This window comes from Pleurodeles waltl, chromosome 5 (genome assembly GCF_031143425.1).
Source record: "Pleurodeles waltl isolate 20211129_DDA chromosome 5, aPleWal1.hap1.20221129, whole genome shotgun sequence".
In the NCBI taxonomy this organism is placed as follows: Eukaryota; Metazoa; Chordata; class Amphibia; order Caudata; family Salamandridae; genus Pleurodeles; species Pleurodeles waltl.
In genome coordinates this window covers 1197627313-1197645968 of record NC_090444.1, presented here as the reverse complement: position 1 = coordinate 1197645968, position 18656 = coordinate 1197627313, and the positions used below count along the sequence as shown (strand labels likewise).

General features: G+C 42.8%; 1 protein-coding gene across 1 annotated transcript in view; it reads right to left on the bottom strand.

Moving 5' to 3' along the window:
* AFG1L (AFG1 like ATPase) overlaps nt 1-18656 on the bottom strand; it is a 481876-nt gene that overhangs the window by 115623 nt on the left and 347597 nt on the right. The window lies entirely within an intron of this gene.

Genomic DNA, 18656 nt, shown 5'->3' with positions numbered 1-18656 from the left:
TGCACATTACAGCATCCCTAAAACGTAATAATGTGAATCGCCTGTCTTAAAGCAATACTCTTCCAAACTAAGATCATATGTGGGGAAACTAAACGTTTTAGGTGTCACAACATTATCTCACCACGAATGTAGCACACATTAGGCAAACAGGGTGTCTTTCTATAGGAAAAGAATAGACATTAATCGGATTCGTTTAGGACACCAAGGTAACAGGCAATGAGCCATTTATATATAGAGTACAACTGAATCAATATATCCAATTACGGCAAATACAGCTGATAGTCTTGAATTAAGCACCTTGAAGATGTATTTTCGATTAATTTTAACAATTTTGTCCAAAAAACGTTGTCAAGTTGTACCTTTTTACAAAATAGATCGTAGAAGAAAGTAAGAATGCAGCTGATATCTAACACACCATAATAAGCCAACATTTATTGGGCTCTGAAAACACTTATGGTCTAGTGCAAATCTTTACATTATGGCATGGAGAACACAATTTAGTAAGGAAATTTGGTAACTTTAAGGAAGTCTTTGAACACCAAAACATGCTATACAATATCAAAGAATACTGCCAGATGTTAAAAGTTGAAATAGAACAACAAAAACATAAAAACACCTTTGTCCACATTAATTAGAAAAGAGGAAGTAGTAGCAATTCAACTCAATCAACACCATACTACAAATCCAATTACATGAAATGCCACAAGATGGAACAGTTGGTGAACTAAATAAGAAACAGTAATCATATAATATAGAGGGTAATATATGGTAAACTACTTTATGATATGAAAATCTGTCCAAAGTAGAGAGGCTCATACCGACATAAGCTTTAACTCAAAGTTATTCTAAATGTGCACAGACATTATTGATTGCTTTTCAGGCATAGCACCTCAGTCTCTTCCTGCTGTAGGGTCACAGCAAATTAGCACAATGCAAGTCCCACCTCAGAGTGTGTAACCTAAGTGTGCACCTCAGAACACCCCAAAGTGGGAGAAGTGCATTGTGCAGACTTATGAAGGTCATCACAGAATTACACACATGAACTTGGCACATGTTGAGCCAAACTAACAGACTTATTAACATGTCTCTCCTACAATACCACCCCGGTCAAAAACTAGAACCAATTTATTCATTTTAATAACTTATATAACAGACTACAGAGTTTGTTTAAAGCTTTGGACAAAAAGGAGAAAAAAATGGCACTAGTCACTCAAAGGTCCACAGTTGGGAGCAGATCTCATTGATATGGGGGTTTGATTGCATAAGAAAGGATCCCAAAGAACTAAAAATATAAGGAGGTAAATGGAGGATTGGGGACAGACAACAAACATCAAAATATTAGTCTCAGCTACATCTTGAAGGCATGTCATTTGATATTGGTACGTGTGAGCTAAGGTTTCTTATCTCTTACAATGGAAGCTTTTTTTTATCACGACTTATTAAAGATCAAGTCAGCATTAAATGAGCTTTGAATCTTCTTTGAAAGAAAGTGGGGTAATTTCCTGTGCCTTATACTCTTAGGGTATAATATAAAAATCCCAATGCTACTTGTGATTCCCCACAAAAGACGCAAAATATAAAGATTACTGGTGCAACTTCCCAAATAGAAACCTCCAGTTAAGGAAAGGCATCCCAATCACAAAAATAAGACATCATGTGAGTCAGAGGTTTAGATATGTAAATCTGTATATGTAACGTTTTAGAAAAAATGCAGCAATTAAAAAAAACACCTCTTTAGTAAACATGTCAGGGCTATGGATGTGAAATGTGGCAGAACACACATCAGTGCATGAAGAACAAGTTACTTAGGGTCGGTAACGCCTTATCTGGTAGAGAATCTATCTAGCCGAAGATTCCTTACCTTAGAATATTCCCTAGGTGTTAGACTGGATCTGGAAATATCCAAGCAGTACCCCTGTGCATCGGTAGGTGGCATAGTTAAGCTCTGGGTCTGCCGCACTGGAAATTACATGTGTGGTGCCTATACAGGTGCCACTCTAGTGTGCTGATATCAGTTACTTTTCATGACTTTCCATGCCAGAAGCTTGGAGCCATAAATAAGACTAGCATACTGGTGTGCAGTACTAAGGTCCTCTAAAAGGGAAACCTGGCTGAATCAGTCTGCAGAAAGGGGAGGATGAATGGGTTGGTAAGGAATCTGCAGCTAAATAGTCTCTACAAGATAAAGTGCTATCGAAGGTAAACGACTTGTTCATTTGATAGAGACTTCTAGCTATAGATTTCTTACCTTAGAATAAATATCCAAGCAATACCTCCCCGGAGGTGGGTCTGCAAACAGATTTATACAAAAGTACTGCAGGACCACACAGACGAAATACCAGTCACAACAGACCTGACCATCCAAGCAGTAGTGATTGGTGAATGTATGCAAAGACACCCATGTTGATGCCTGGCAGATGTCCAGGACAGGGACTTGGCAAACTAACGCAGTGGTCGCAGCCTTGGCTTTGGTGGAATGAGCATGCAAGCCCTGGGGGTGGGGGTTGGGAGGGTGTGGAGGCTGCTTCTTGGCCAGTGTGCAAAGGATCTTGATGCAGAGCACTATCCAGCATGAGATGATTGTTTCTGCATTTCCTTACCTCTCTTAGCTGCCACATATCCTGCAAAGAGTTGATTATCTGCCTGGAACTCTTGTGCTCGGTCAACATACAATTACAACGCTCTTTTTGAGTTCACATGGTGGAGTCTATCCTCTTCTTTGCATAGGTGAAGCAAGCAAAGAAGGTAGGGGAGTTGATATTTTGGCCTACATGATAGGGTGTGACAATCTTCGATAAGAAAGAGGCACAAGTCTGCAGAACCAGCTTGTCTGGGGGGAAAAGGTGGTATGCAGAGGTTGGACAGAGGGCCAGCAGCTGACTGATCTTCGTGGCCGATGGTATGGCCACTAGAAAGCTGTCCTGAAAGTCAATAAGCAAAGAGAGCAGTTATGTAACGGCTCAAAGGGAGTAACATATGAGGAAGTAAGGACCAGGTTAAGATCCAATGGCCTAGTGAGGCAGGGCATCTTGACACAGGGCCCACGGCCCCATCCTGCTCTGTTTGACACAATACCACATGGCTGTGCGGTTGTCTGTGACCATCTGCACTAGCCTTTCCTTGATCGAAGGAAGAAAGGCTTTTAATGCCAACCGTATTGCCCGAAGCACCAGCAAATTGATGTTAAGCCTAGCCTCCATCACAGACCACAATCCTCTGATCTCCAACTCTCCCAGATGGCTGCCCTAGTCCAGAAGTGATTCATCTGTGACCACCATCAGCTCTGGGTGGAGAAGTGAAAGTGATATGCTGAAGTACGGCAAACTGGAACTGCTTGTAGCCCACCGTTACCCTAGGTAGCTCCTGTTGTCAGGCAGGATTGAGTTGTAGAAATAAGCGTCCAACACCACCATCCAGGGCTGACAGAACTTAAACAAGTGTGACCATTTTGAACTTCTGTTTCAGGAAGAAGTTGAGAAGGCATACATCGAGTATAGGATGAAGACTTCCGTCCTTTTTGGGCACCAGAAAGTAGCAGGAATATCAACCATGACCTATTTCCTGCACCATCTCAATGGCTTCTTTGGTCAAAAGAATTAACACCTCCTGACGGAGTAAAGAGAGATGATTCTCTGTCAGCCTGCTATACCTGGGTGACATAAGTGGAGTGTTTTCCAGAAAAGGGAAGGAGTAGCCCTTCTGGATAATCGCTAAAACCCAATTGTCGGATGTTATCAAATTCCAGTGGGGCAGGTGATGGTGGATCCTGTGCCCACTGGGCATCCATGATGTAAAGAGGACACAAGGGCATGAAAGGTGCAGCTGTTGGAGGGGTGGTGGACTGACCAGACCTCTAGCTTGTGGTGACACATGATCTGTGTGAATCGTGTCCACACTGACAAAAGGGCTCAGAGTCCTGTTTGGCCTTGGTGGCTGGGTGGAAAGGGATGGATTTGCTAGCCCCTACTGTAGCCATGGAAAGGGCAAAAGCCAGACTGTGGTTGGTGAGGGCCATGGATAGGCCCAAGGGCCTGGCCATAGCTCTGCTATCCTCGAATTACTCTAGTCCACCTTCTTACAAAAATTGTGAGAACTATCAAAGGGCATAACCATGAATGAGGCTTGGACATCCCCTGAAAAGCTAATGGTTCTCAGCCATGCATTATGCCTCAGGGTCATGGACGATGAAATTGCCTTGTCCAGTGAGTCAGTCGTGTCCACACTGAACAGTGATTTTTGTTGCATCCCTCCCATTAGTAGCAGCATAGGAGAATATGGCTTTGACATCCTCCAAGACGAGAGGCAGCACTTACACAACCAAATCCCACAAAGAATCGGCCAAAAGGCACATGGTGTTCACCGACCACAGTGTCCCCCAGGTAGAAGAGAAAATTCTCTTTCTAAAGGTATCCAGCCTGTTGGATTCCTTGTCTGGTGGAGTGGTGGGGAACATGCTGGGTTTGATCCTGGAAGTGGAGGCCTGGACCACCAAGCTCTCCAGAGTGTGGTGCTTGGTGAGGAATTTGGGGAAACTGTCCTGTGCACAGGAGCCCATATGCAGGGCTATCCGTAGGGGCGTTGTTAATTGAGAATAAGGGTTTGGATGGGCATCTCCCAGCTGAAGCACCTCGGTCAAGATGTTTGTCTTGATTGCAATTTAAGACAGCAGAAGGTCCAGGCCCTCAGCTGCCCTCTGTGCCATCACTTCAAAAGAGGCTCAGGTCCTCCTCCATGGCCATGATAGAGGGAGAGATCGGGCCAGGATCTGGTGAGCTGTCCAAATCACTGGCATCTACCAGATCTTCATACCAGTTCTCCTCTGCTTAGTCAAGGGGACGCTGGCTACCAGAAGGGTCCTCTGACCCCTCCTAAATGTCACCCTCTCCAGGCCTGACAAATGAAAATGACTCAGGAAGCATGGACCCAGCCGGTGCCAGATTTGGCATCAGATGACGCTGATCTAGCTCTGTGTCGAATCTGGTGTGAAAAATGGGGCCTGGGGTGCCACAGGGCATCAGGAGCGGGTGCTGGGGAAGTTTGTGGTCTCGCAGGTGACACCTCTCCAAATCTAGGCCAGATCCATGGTGCCCGACTGGTGCTGAGAGCGAACCTTCTGGCGGCGAACCAGTGTGGGTCTCTCCCATACTTATGAGGTGGACAGTCTCATAAAACTCCTTGAGTTGGGTGAGGGGTAGGTCACTCCAACTCCAGGAAACTCTAGGAAGCATGGAGCCGACCCTGCCACAGGCTCCACCACAGAGTGACGCCTGGAGTGGCAAAGCTCCCACGCCAGATCCGAGGATTTGGACCGGTGCAGAAAAGTTGAAGACTGCTTTGACTTCTTAGACTTCTTCTTCTTGGACTTACCTGATGATCGGGATTAAGACAACGACCGTCTGAAACGGCTCTGCAAGCGATCCCAGGACCTTCCCCATGACCGGGATTGAGATTATTACGTGGTCGACCAACATCGGGTGACTAGGAGCTTGAAGGACTGTTCCCTCAGCACCTTTAGATTCACGGCGTGGCAATCCTAGCATGTCTTTGAGCCGTGGTTATACTCCACACTCCAAAGGGAAGCCAAATTTGGGTCTGTCACAGACATGTGCCTGTGACACGCACAACATGGTTCGAACCCAGCGAGCTCCTTGGAAGACACCCTAGCACAGCAAGAAATGGAAATCTCAAAAAGGCTTCAACAAAAGTCAAGAAAAATGTCAGTCAAAAAAGACCAAGTGGCGCACAGGGTACTCCTTGAAAATTTCTGTATCCAGTTTGACGCTTGGGGAATATTCTAATGTAAGGAATATGTAGGTAGACATTTATCAGAGTTATGCTTTTTTAATTCTAGATTCATTGAATCCACCATTTGATGGGGGTATAAAGTGCGTCAAGAAAGGCATCAAAATTACTGCAGAGAATTAAAAAGAGTTCAGAACAAATAACAGTTCTCAAAATGTTCAGTGTTAGGACAGTGACCAATGTAGGAAATGATCTAAAAGGTGACTACCTCATTCTTTCACAGAACTCTATAGATCTTAATTCAAGTGGGGAGCACCAAAGGTCGCTGGATATTCATTACAGATAATAAACAAAGGAGTATATCTGCAACAATAACATGCATTCAAACCATTTGTGTTGGCTCTCTCCATGTTGTAATGATTTAGGAAGGTAATTTAGGACTGGTCTTTAAGATTAAGTACTGACAATCTGGTGATTAAGATGAAATGTTCTTCATACTTCAGAAGAATTGATAGTTACAGTAAGAACTGGACTAAGTAAACTTTATTTTAATTGCTTAGGAGGGTATTATGGGCTTTAAAAACACTAAGAGACTAATTTAACATTGGTAGACCAGTAATGGTCACCCCCTAAGCCAGGTAGTTGACAACTGTTTCACCATAAAGCACATTACAATGCTCAAGCAAACACTCTATTATATGCATGTACATATTTATTAGCCAAAAGCAAATATTATGACACATGAAGCCATTAACCACTGTCCATGGTCATAGCCACAACACAGATGCCTTACGCATGACAGCCATGTATCACTTTATTGTGTCAATTTCATGTGTAGCCCTAAATGAAATGAACCTAAACCAAGATGAAAAGTATAAACAATATTTACAAGGAGCAATAAATGGGAAGTGCAGTGCACAAAAACCATGATATTGACAGTGCTCAGTAGCTAGTGCCAAAATTGTGCTAGGCAATATAAACTATAATCCAACAAAGCAATCACAAATTAAAAACACAGGTGTTTATATTAAATAAGTATCTCTAGCCAGTCAGTGCCTCTGCAATAAATCAATCCAAAAAGGATTCTCAGCAGAACAATGGGAATTTATCGAACCAAAACACAATTTTCTGTAATTTACCAAAGGGAGGATCCATCCTGGTCCATCATAGCAAGGACGATTACAAAGAATTTAAGCACTTACAGTGGAAAAAAGATCACTGTCTACAGAAGCAAGTAATCCATCTGTCAGGTATCAGCAGAGGAAACAACTCTTGCAGGTATTGGCATCCTATACCATTTATTTCAGCATTAGAAAGAGATTAACTCAGTCAGGAACAGTCACAGTCCAGTCAAAATGGAAAGTAAGGGAGATGAAGGCAACTCCTCCAGGTTGCAGAGGAAAACAGAACTGTTTTACCTGTCCAGTACTTCCCAGAAGCAGAACTCTGAAAAGAAGGTAGAAGGTGACCAAGTGTGGACGACACATGAAGCAGTAGGAAACTGTGGGGCTCTGGCTTCCCAACACTAATGGGCACAGGCCTGCGGAGAAGCATGCCCCCTGATAGCTGGGCTGGTTGAGTTGATGTGGCCTAGACAAAAGTTAGGGGCAGAGCAGTGTTACTTTTCAGATCTTCACTCCAGTTTGTCCAGCAAGGAAAGAAGGAAACACACAAACACAAGTGTTTCATATAACATTCTGTCCACAGGGATGCCTGACTGAAGGAACTACGGTGCCAGGGAAAGCGAGTCCTTGAAGGTACTGGCTTCCCATACCATTTGCTTAAGCATTGGGAAGAGACTAACTCACCCTGGTACGCATGTGAGACCTTTTAATCAAAGGATTCAAATTCCAACCACCTTTCTAGATGATTAGATTGATGCCAGCAGACCAGCTCACTGCAGGTCAAGCTCATCTGCCTTTATTCTGGAAGGCTTCAATATCACTAGGGCCTCCAGAATTCAGAGCCAATCTAAAAGAAATAGTATTACTTTCTGGTCATTTACAGCTCCTGCTAAGGCCTAGCATACCCTACCTCCTTTATGAAGTCAAGGCCTTTTCTACAACTGTAGACCTTCTAGTAAGTGTACCTGCAGACAGATGTGACCTCCATCTACAGTGCAGCCAGAAAGGTGCTGGGGGTGAATGGATCTGGCAGAGTAGGCTGACTAATAGGCACTTCAAAAAACATACCTTATCTTAATTAAATTAATCCAGATCTACAGAGGGGGGCCCCACCAACTTGTTAAAAAGTCAAGGGTAGGATGTCAGTCCCGTTGTTGGGGAAAGATATAGGGCCTGATTCTAACTTTGGAGGACGGTGTTAAACCGTCCCAAAAGTGGCGGATATACCACCTACCGTATTACGAGTTCCATAGGATATAATGGACTCGTAATACGGTAGGTGGTATATCCGCCACTTTTGGGACGGTTTAACACCGTCCTCCAAAGTTAGAATCAGGCCCATAGTTCTTAGCTGTCACAGGGACAGCAGTCAGTCCCCTTACACACCCAGAGTTCCCCTCAAACGAGGCCACCCTTACAAAAAGAAGAAGCAGTGCATTAAATGGATCATGAACACTCATTCAGAATCATTATTAAGTGAAATGACATATAAGTTTGATGCAGAATATGTATGCCAAGGTCTGAATGTGCTAAAGATAGAAATTAATTTTTCCTCTGGACTTTTGAAAACATTCAATAGTCTTTTGTCACAAAAGGAAATAGAACATAAGGCAGCAATATGCAAGCAATGACGGGATGCCAGATGGTCACACCATAACGCCAATGATGAGATGCCAGCCTGTCACACTGGTACAAGAAAGGTACAATCAATCTGAAGATGTTTGAGTTTGGTAACAGCCAGGCTCAAAAAGACAAAATGAGTTCGAACAGGCAGATACATTTCCCCCACTGCCGATGTACCTCACTTTATTGGGTCCTCAAGGGGCCATTCAAATTATTGGGGTGTTAGCCCATAAATATTTGGATTTCTTCAGCGATTATCAAATTTAGGACGCTTTATGTACAGGCTTGTTATTCTTTTTCATATTTCTTGAGCCCGGCTGATATCAATCTCAAGAACCTTTTATACTGATTGCACCTTTCTCATACAAGTGTGACCGGCTCATTTTTAGCCATGGTGATAGGAAATAATTACTTGTCTTCTAATGATGATCTCCTGATTTTTGTATGAGATCGAAGCGCCATCGACACATGGGGTTGAGGATAATCCATGTCAGAAAACTCAGGATTATATGCTAAACCGTTTATTGTATATAATAATATCAGACTGTCCTACATTTTTCACTTCACAAATCATCACTGTGAGCATTTCAGCTTTATCTGTATATCTTCCTGATAATAATCTTTAAATTAATTTATGTAACTGATGGCAGAGATGTGGATCAAGTCTACAGTTAAAATAATGCTGCATAACTCATACATATCTACATTTGGTGACCAAAAATTCCGCTGTACGGTATTGTTCTACATAAAAACTAATGCCCCTGGATTTTATATGGTTGTTTCTGCAGCTCCTGTTTTGAATAAAAATGGATTCTGGATCACAGATCTCTTGAAGATCGTAGATTTTTCATTATCACTTTCTATCGATGAGTTTCTAAGCCTAATTGAGGTCCTCACCTAAGGTCAGTGAAGCTTTTAAGAGAACAAACTATTTCAGTGTTACAAGGGCAAGGGACTCGTCCAGAAGGAGCCAACATAAGAGCAGCTCTAATCATGGTGGCTTGGGAAAGTAGTAGGCATATCAAAATGCTGGAATACTACATTACACTTAATTCTTTTGAGATGTACTGTGAAGTGAAATTGCAGTTATGTTGAGAGAGAGAGAGAGAAAGAGAGAGAGAGAGAGAAAGAGAGAGAGAGAGAGAGAGAGAGAAAGAGGGGGGGGGGGGCTTCATAGTATTGTGATCATTTTGCGTTACTGATATGTTTCTTGCTTTGTACACTCAGTATTTTTTTCCAAAGAATTTATCTATCCAACCAAGTAAGCCATATGGTCAATTAGGCAACAGCGATCTACTGGAATCTATGGACAGCATCCCTGTCCTCCAGTCTGAAATCATTTTGTGTTTCACTGATACTTTGCCTACTTTAGTTACTAGTTGTAATCAGACTGCTGACTGAGGTGCATGCAGCCGAAGAAGTCTGAAGCATGCTGCTGACAGGAGTAGCCCTGAGGTGTGAGGAGTTGAAGCTTGTTTCAATATGCAGTTCCCATTATTAGCTCTGATCAGAAGACTAGCTAAGGTTTCCATGAGGTGGTAGGCAAGGGCAGAGAATTATTTCATAGACAGACAAGCTAATAAGTCAGCTAAAAGACCTGAGAGTTGCCCTGTCAGATCCCCAGATTACTCTGTACCAAGGCTCAACCCTGTTGCCATTCACATTTTCCACACCGACTGCTCTGCCAATGTGACAGTGATCATGTATGTCAAGTATGACAAGTGACTGACATAATAAAACTAACCCATGATCTACCAGTGTGTTAGCACTCAAATTGCACCTCACAGATGAGGCTGGAGAAGGTCGAAACTGGTGGTGTTTTGCTTATTTTTCCATCTAGATGGCACCTGTCCTGGCAGCTCAGAATGAACCGATCCTTATGGAGCAGGGACAGTGAGGTTCGCATATGGCTGGAATGGCCTAGGGTGCAAAAACATGATGGCCAGAATGAGTCCTGCATGCAACTACCAGTAGCTCAGAATAATTCAAGTATTCCACAAACCACATTTTCATTCTTTTGAGTTCAATAGGTATGCCCAGACACGGGTGCCAGGCTCAGTAGTCCACTGGGCACAGTGTGCCTCAGGCCGCATCCCACTGGAGCTGCTTTTGGTCCCATCTACAGGAAACTTGCTTTGACAGTTTGAGCTGAATTGTTCCTGCTGAAGCAGGACCAAGACTGGTTTGCATATGATTGGTGTCTATTCGGAGTGACAATGTACTAAAATGCAGCCTGACTAATTATCAGTGGTTGAGATTAACTCACATTTTTCACTCTTCACTTTGTTTATATGCTTGTGAAATTTGACCCCTCATTAAGGATAAAGCAACAGCTTATGGTTTAGCTACCAGTTTAGCACCTCTGCAGGTTTTTGTGAGTGAACCATCCCTCAAAACTGGATAAAAAGCAAAGAATACGTTCCTACCTGAAGGAACAGCAAATGCTCTTCTACATCGATTAGATTGGTTATCAACCCTCTCGTCTGGAGTGCTCCAGCGGAGAGATCCACTTTGCCCGTTGACTATATCTGCCCACATGGTACTAGGCCTCATTCAGCACAGATATGTATAAAGCCTAATCTTACACTGGAACCTTGGGTGAAACACTGAACATCATGTCCTGCTAGCAGCAGCAGCTACTTTGATAGGGCGGAGGAGCGTTGCCCACCCCCCTCCCCCCCACACACGCCAGCAGCAGCCGCTGCAAATCCTTCAAGAAATGAAACAATAATAAACCATGTTATCATTTGGTTTGTTAAAGGGACGGGGCATTGGGGATGACGAGGATATGCGTGGAGTGCACTGTGCACTCCCCTAAGTACGCATGTATGTCTGGCATGCCATATCGGGCCAGCCAAACACACATGCGCAGTAGGCTCTCTCCAGCCCATCAACACAGTTGCCGGGCTGGAGAAGGCAGGTATAGGGCTCCCAGTCTGCCTGGGAACGCCCTGGCCGCAGGGCTGGCTGGGAGCCTGTGCCTGCCTACAGCAGAGGAGACAGAGGTGCGGAGCAGCATGCAGCTACGTTTTTTTTTTTTAAATACATTTTACCCCCTCCCAAATCCACCCGCCGCACCTGCTCCGTCCCACGTGAGGTCAGCGAACCGCAACTGCCAGCTAGCAGTACTGAAACTTGTACGAGGGCGCCAATGAAGCTTTAATTACACAGACCTTGCAGACAGAATTTATATGTCTCGAGGATTGGGTTATCACTGAACAATTACTAGATATATGCACCATTCAGAAACTGCTGAATCTTAATACGGTTGTTCTTGGTCCCAGTACAACTGTGATTTGTTCAACCGGTTTTATTACACGATTGTGGATGTCTTGTTGCCAGAGGAAGAAGATGTAAAAAGCAAGGGGCCAAATTCTGCGAAGGAAGCAAAATGTTAACAATATTTTAACTTGCAGGTGTGAACCTCTCCTCCCTTTCTTACACTCTAAGATCGACAGAGTGAATCCACAAACTGTGAAAGACCGGTTCATGAATTCTCCAGCCAACTCCAGTGGGTAGAATGAGGTGCAGTTTTCTGTGACATTGCCTATATTTAGGAGGATTGGGAATGGCCTTGCCATCATCAGGGAAGTCACTGCTACAGATTTCCCCATAAGGTACGCCCTGAAAGGCAACTTCCCCAACTGATCAGCCCTCAACCCTCACCTCACCCTCAGCAGACTAGTGGAGGAAGTGCTGTATGTGTTAGAGGTGCAGGACTAAGATGGATGGATGACGATTTATACAGCAGAACAACTACCCTAAACTAAGGCATTTCGGCATGGACGATCTCAGATATGTAGAGACGCAGGTGTTAATTGTCATTAATAACTAGGGATCCCGGTTTTATGTTTTTTTTTTGTTTTTTAACATTTCCGTCTGTAGTGATCCATATTTATTTTTTGCCCAGTTCATTAGTATTTATTCATATTTATTTTGTGGTCTGAGACTAAATGGAGTAGCAAATTGGTATATTTCCATATTTATTTAACTAATAAACATGTACTCATACATTAATATACCTGTTGGGCTTTAGCAAATTAAGCAAAACACTACATCCACAGGTAAATATTAGCATTACACACAAATCTATGTTAACATATGCCTGTATTTTGGGAATCTGATCCTGTTTTTAACATCCCATGGATTCTATCTGCTTAGCAGCTGGTCTGAAGTTTGTGAAATACCGTGTGGGGAGTCACTCACAAGAAGAATTGTCAGTATTTTTTTGCTTTTAAAAATAAATACAAACAGGAAACAGATCGATTCTGTCTGTATTTATCTGTAAAAACCAGTAAAAATGGAAAACACAGAGCTGTATTAATAACTTACGTTTCTGCTTCTTGTGGAAGGTAAGTTCTAATGATCAACAGCGAATGTGTTCAAAGACGGAATTCCAATGTCCCAACTAAATTAGGCAAAGAAGTGCCCACCAATTCTAGACAGTTGAATATGTGGGATTTTAAACAGATTTGATCCCAAACATCTGAGGGACCTAGCTGAAGCGTGGCACCCTAAGAAATTTTGAGGATAGATGGGTTGCTTGTTTGCTAGAGCGCTGAAGGTGATGTCAGGTCTTTAAATCAGATTAATTAATGGACTGGAGAAACTGAAAGGTTCTAAGGTATGGAGAAATAGACTGATGTTTAGGGGAAATGAGAATAAGTATAGCTGCAGCGTTTTAGGTGTTCTGCAGATGTGAAGGGAGATATTTAGGATATCCTGGATAGAGAGCATTCCCATTGTTAAATAATTCAGCGATCAAAGTACGAGCCACATAATTACGCTCTGACATGGTGAGGAGACCCAGTATTTTCCTATGAGAGGGGAGTGGGTTAAAACAAGTAGCTGGGAGAATAGCGATTTAAGATCTAGTTAGATCCCTAGTTTCCAGATTGTGGGGACAGGTATATCAAACAACGAGGATAGACCATTCAACCCGGAGAATCCTGGCAGACAGGCAGACACAAAATCAAGTGATCCTGTGAGTTAAATTCATTCAATTACCTACACACCCTAGATAATCAATCTCACTGGGATATGGTAGTCATGTGACTCAGTCAAACACAAAGGTGCATTTCTCTACAAATACTGTACTATTCAAATTTCATAAAAAGGGCTGCCTTATACTCCAACGTCAAGTGAGGATTCTGTGTGGAGACATTTTGCTGGTGTATTATTTTGTGACCCCTTGTTGTTCTGGTGTACATCTCTAAATGCAGTCAAGAACTGAGCACTTTATTGCACTTTGCACCGTCTGCACAAATGAATGACAGCTGTTGTTGCATTATAAACTGTAGGACGACTTGACAGTTTTTATCTTAGTAGCAGTAGGGGTGTGGCCTAGTTAGTCAGGCCATCAAGCTGGGACCAAGAGAGGCAAGATTTACCAAAGGTACATTATGCTACGGATGAGAGACATGCTTTGGATTTATCCTGAGTGAAGAGCGGTTTTCAGAAATGGAAACAATAAGTTGAGAGTCATCAATGTAACATACAACTCAGAAGCATTGGGATTGTACCAGTTGGGCAAGAGGGGTCATGCACACGTTGAATAACGTGAGACGGACTGAGAAGCCCCGAGATACCCCAAACTTGAGATGGTGAGCTGAAGGTTTTGCAGTGCAAGAGTGATACAGTTTGTGTGCAATCCGACATGAAGGAGAGGAGCAAATTAAGGGAAGAGTCTGTGGCAGCATGAAAAGAAGTCCTACAAGGATAGAATGAAAATCAATATCAAAAGCCACAGAAAGGAGGTGTAAAATTAGATGAGCTATGTAATTGATGTTTAGATGTGAGATAACGCACTCCTGTGAAGTTCTACCCAAAATAAATACTAATGGTATTCCAAATGCTTGTGCACATTTTGATCCTTTACAGATGGATATTCGTGATGCTGTTACAATGTTTTGACTGATGCTAGTCAGTCAGCATTCTCCTACAGCTCTGTCCCCGCTTCCTTCACCAAAGTGACTCAGGACATCAGATTACTAGAGAGCATTCAAAGAGGTGAGAAACCAATTAGGTCTTCTGTGGTATTTTTAACCCTCTGGAAACTATTATTTTAACCATTATGAAAGTTAAGAAAGAAAGAAACATAACATCCAGACAATCTGCGAAAAAAGACAAAGAAATGCACAACAAAGAGGAAAAGCGTTCACCTGCTCATGGGGTTCAAGTACAGACGTAGACACTGGGAATACCAACAATTCATAAGGGCACCAGAGGGGATGTGACCTACTGAGGCAGAGAATAAGCCAACAATGACAGGTGTTCCAAGAAATGCACTAACAAAGTAGCAGAGAGATGCAGAACTGAAGGAGATCAGTAAGCCAGCCATTTTCAAAGACCACCAATGTTCAGGGAATTGAGCACCCAGCACCTCAAACTTTTTGCCACCCACAGCCAGTCAACCAGATAAAAAGAGCAACAGATTTCGGAACCAACACCTACAGCAGAAATAAATACCAAGAACAGGATTTTATTCCTGAGGAACTGTCAAACTCAAGTTAGAGACTTAACCAAAATGAACCCTGATAATCTGCAGATTGTCATAATAGGGCCCCAGTGAATATTGCGCTTCATGATGAAGGATATCAAATTGAAGCCTTATTGAACAGTTGGCTACAGTGACCATTATCTATAGGCAAAATTACATTAACTGAGACCTACCTTCTGAAAGGAACATCATTACTACATCCTTAGATCCTGCAATGCGTCTACGTTTAGTCATGTCCACACAACAAATGGTCGCTTCTGAAACCCTGCAAGTGGAGGTTCTCAAGCTCCTCATGCTGAATCCGTGGTGTGACCGCGTCTTGACTCAGCTAGGATGGGGCATTAAGGATGTTTCTAGAGTTGTTTATTCTGAACCTGCTTCTAGTTTCAAGGAAAAAGAGCCTAAGTACTGTACGTCTCTATGAGCTAGTCGGAATGGTCCAGACAGTGTCACAACTGTTTTTTTCAATGGTGGTATCTTTCAGAGGCGTATAAAAATGTCTGATGCTTTTTTCAATCAAATAATGACTTGCTTGGTATAAAAGCAAGCAGTGCCTTCTTTGGCACTCAGGATTACCACTAGAAGGATGTTGGGGTACATCCCACGTGGATGTTGTGTGTAAAGTCTCTGCAATTTGGAACTCAAAGAGAAAGGCAGAAAAGGAGGAGGACAATTGAGACTGGAAAACCTTGAGGAAGGGAGGAATAATGTCCTGAAAGAATGAGAAAAAGAGGGAATAATACTTGGGTGGTATAGGAAAGAGGCATGTAGTCGACTCAAAACCAGGCATCCTTGTCATAGTCAACCCTGGTGTTTAACAGCAACAGTCACCTGAGAAAAACCTTTGGCAACAGGCACTTAGATTTTTTTTATAAATTTAGCACTGCAGACAGTCTATCAGCCAGAGGTAATGTATTGATAGTTATACTGCTCAATCACCAGGAAAGCAATGTAGGACTTATTTACTAACAACTGTCCAGTATATATTTTATTTAGTCAACTTGGAAACTGACATTCTCATATCAGAGGTACTTGGGATTTTTAAAAAGCATCAAACCTTTGCTTTTCAGGAATTCTGTCTCGCAATTTCCTCTGCCTCTAAATGGTCTGAAGCATTACTCTCAGGTCAAAACTTCCCCATTGTGATGTAATTATGCCTTTTTTCTGAGAGCTCTTTTTCTGTTCCTTGATCGTGCTCTCTACTGCTGCATTTACAGGTTCCCAATTGCCACTTACTATGCTCACACTGTATTAGGAACTGCATTTCAAGCCTAAGTTTAGCCATTTCTACTTTCAAGTTGGTCATTAAATTGTGTGCTACATTTTCATACCAGTATAGTGCTGCGGTGTAGTATTGTATTACAATATTAGTTTGCTTGTGTAGTGTTTCTTTGACATTGTTTTTATTCCGTGACATGGGGGCGTTCTGGAAGGTTGGGGTTGACATGGTGAGACTGTTGTTTGGAGCAGTTCACTGGACAAGCCTGACCTTCTGTGTGGCTCCGTGTCGTGGGTTTATTTACATAAATAAACTTAGCGCTGACAACAACTTTGTTTCCCTGTATTTGGTGTAGCCCATTCTACATGCACTTGTTGTTGTTATTGGTAGCAAAAGAAACAAGATGAAACCACGACCCAACCAAGCATTCATATTGTAGGCAGCTACAATGTTACAAAGTCCCATAAACAGTTTATAACAGCATTCTATAAATTAACAAGCATTTGCAATGCAATAGGTTTCCTTACAATGGCGGTACAGGGCAGTGCAGGCATGATTCGACTGCGTGGGTGTTTGTCATTAGTAAATGGAGGAAATGGGGCACTCGGTACTGTGCCTGTGCCTCCTGTTCCAGAGCAAAGTACACAACCCAAAGATTCAAATATGGAAATATTAGATCGGAAATGGTGGAGCCTAAACAGGCAACGACTTATGTCACACAGCAATGAGACGGACCAACAAACCATATTTAAAAAAAAAAATGTTTTTTAAAGAAATATAACAACTGCGGGAGAACAGTAGTGAGAACAGCTGGCGGGTTTAACTCATTATATATATATATATATATATATATATATATATATATATATATATATATATATATATATATTTCTCTCTGTCTGGGTTCTTGTTTGCTTGCCATTTAAGCCGGAAGTGAGTGCCACACAATATTCTTTTAAGGGTAAATATTTTGACTGCAGGGAAGGACACACTAACAGTCAGACCCTGCTCCCATGGAAAGTTTGAGGCATGCTTGAAAAACAAGCAATGGTAAATGAAACGAGACTGGCTTGTCCTGACTCTAATGATGTCATCGTGCATGCATGCGTCTGCCATTGTAAATTGGGGCAATATTCTTTGAAAATTGTAACAGTAGCGATTTTCTCTTCGCATCGGCAGGACATACCTGGAACTAAATGTAAATAGTTGTGGTCACGGTTCTCCTTGCATTGGGGGGTGAGGGAGGGACAGGCGCTCTCAGAAAACAGCTTCTAACATACGACCTCGATCTTTGAATGCACAGCAAATGTAACAAGAGAAGAACATGATAATAAAAGAAGAACACGATTAACAGCCTCTGGTGAAATGCTCTTAGAGAAAAAGAAAAGTAGTACCTAAGCAGATGCTACAATGGGACCAGTGGAAGGGCACGCGTAATGCAACGTTGCTCTGTGGAAGTGAGGAACTGAGGAAAAGGAGGGACAAAGAGCAAGTACTGACCACTAGCCAGCAGTGATTTCTAAAGGACACTGAAACAAAAAAAATGAAAAAGTAGAGCACCAACAAAGTAAGTATACACTAAAGTATTTATAAAAAAGGTCTTGAATGCTTGACCTAAAAAGGAGCTGGAAGATTAATCACTGTATTTGTGGGAATCGAAGTGCAGGCAAAATAAATAACCAGTATTTAAAGTTAATATAAAAAATAAATAGTATTTAAAAGCACAATTCCAACAAGTTTTAACGTTTGAGAGGAAACAATATTTTAGGTAAATGAAGTCGCGGCTCGCTTCGATCACAAGGGGCAGGGGCGGCGCGCATGGGTGAGGGAGTGGGGGTGGGAATGGGAAAAAGTTAACTTGAAAAATGATAAATAAAACATAAAAAACGTACCTGATCTGCAGCGCCGCTCCTCTTTCTCCATTGCTGCAGGCAGGTACAGGCTCCCAGCCTGCCCTGCGGCCAGTCCTGACGCTGCTCAGAGCAGCGTCAGGATTGGTTGGGAGCACCCAGCCAGGGAGCTCCGAGGCAGACTGGGAGCCTGTGCATGCCTTCTCCAGGCTGGCAACTGTGTTGCTGTGCTAAAGGGAGCCTACTGTGCATGTGTGTTTGGCTGGCCCGAGACGTCCGACATGTGCAGTGAGGGGAGTGCTCTGTGCACTCCCCTCAGTGCTTGTCACCCCGTGGCCCGACCCTTTAACAAACAAAACTATAATAAACACGGTTTATTATTGTTTTATTTGTTAAAGGTTTTGCAGGTTCTGCTGCTGGCGGGGGGGCGGTGCTCCTCTGCCCTAACAGAGGAGCCACCGATGGGTAAATGTGAACAATGTGCACAGGCTTGGTGCAGTACCTCAAAGTGAAGGGAGCTGACCCACTGCCCTTTGCCACCAAAAGCAAACGGTGAATGACAATTTAAAAGACCTATGGATGAAGCCTGCTGGCCAAAA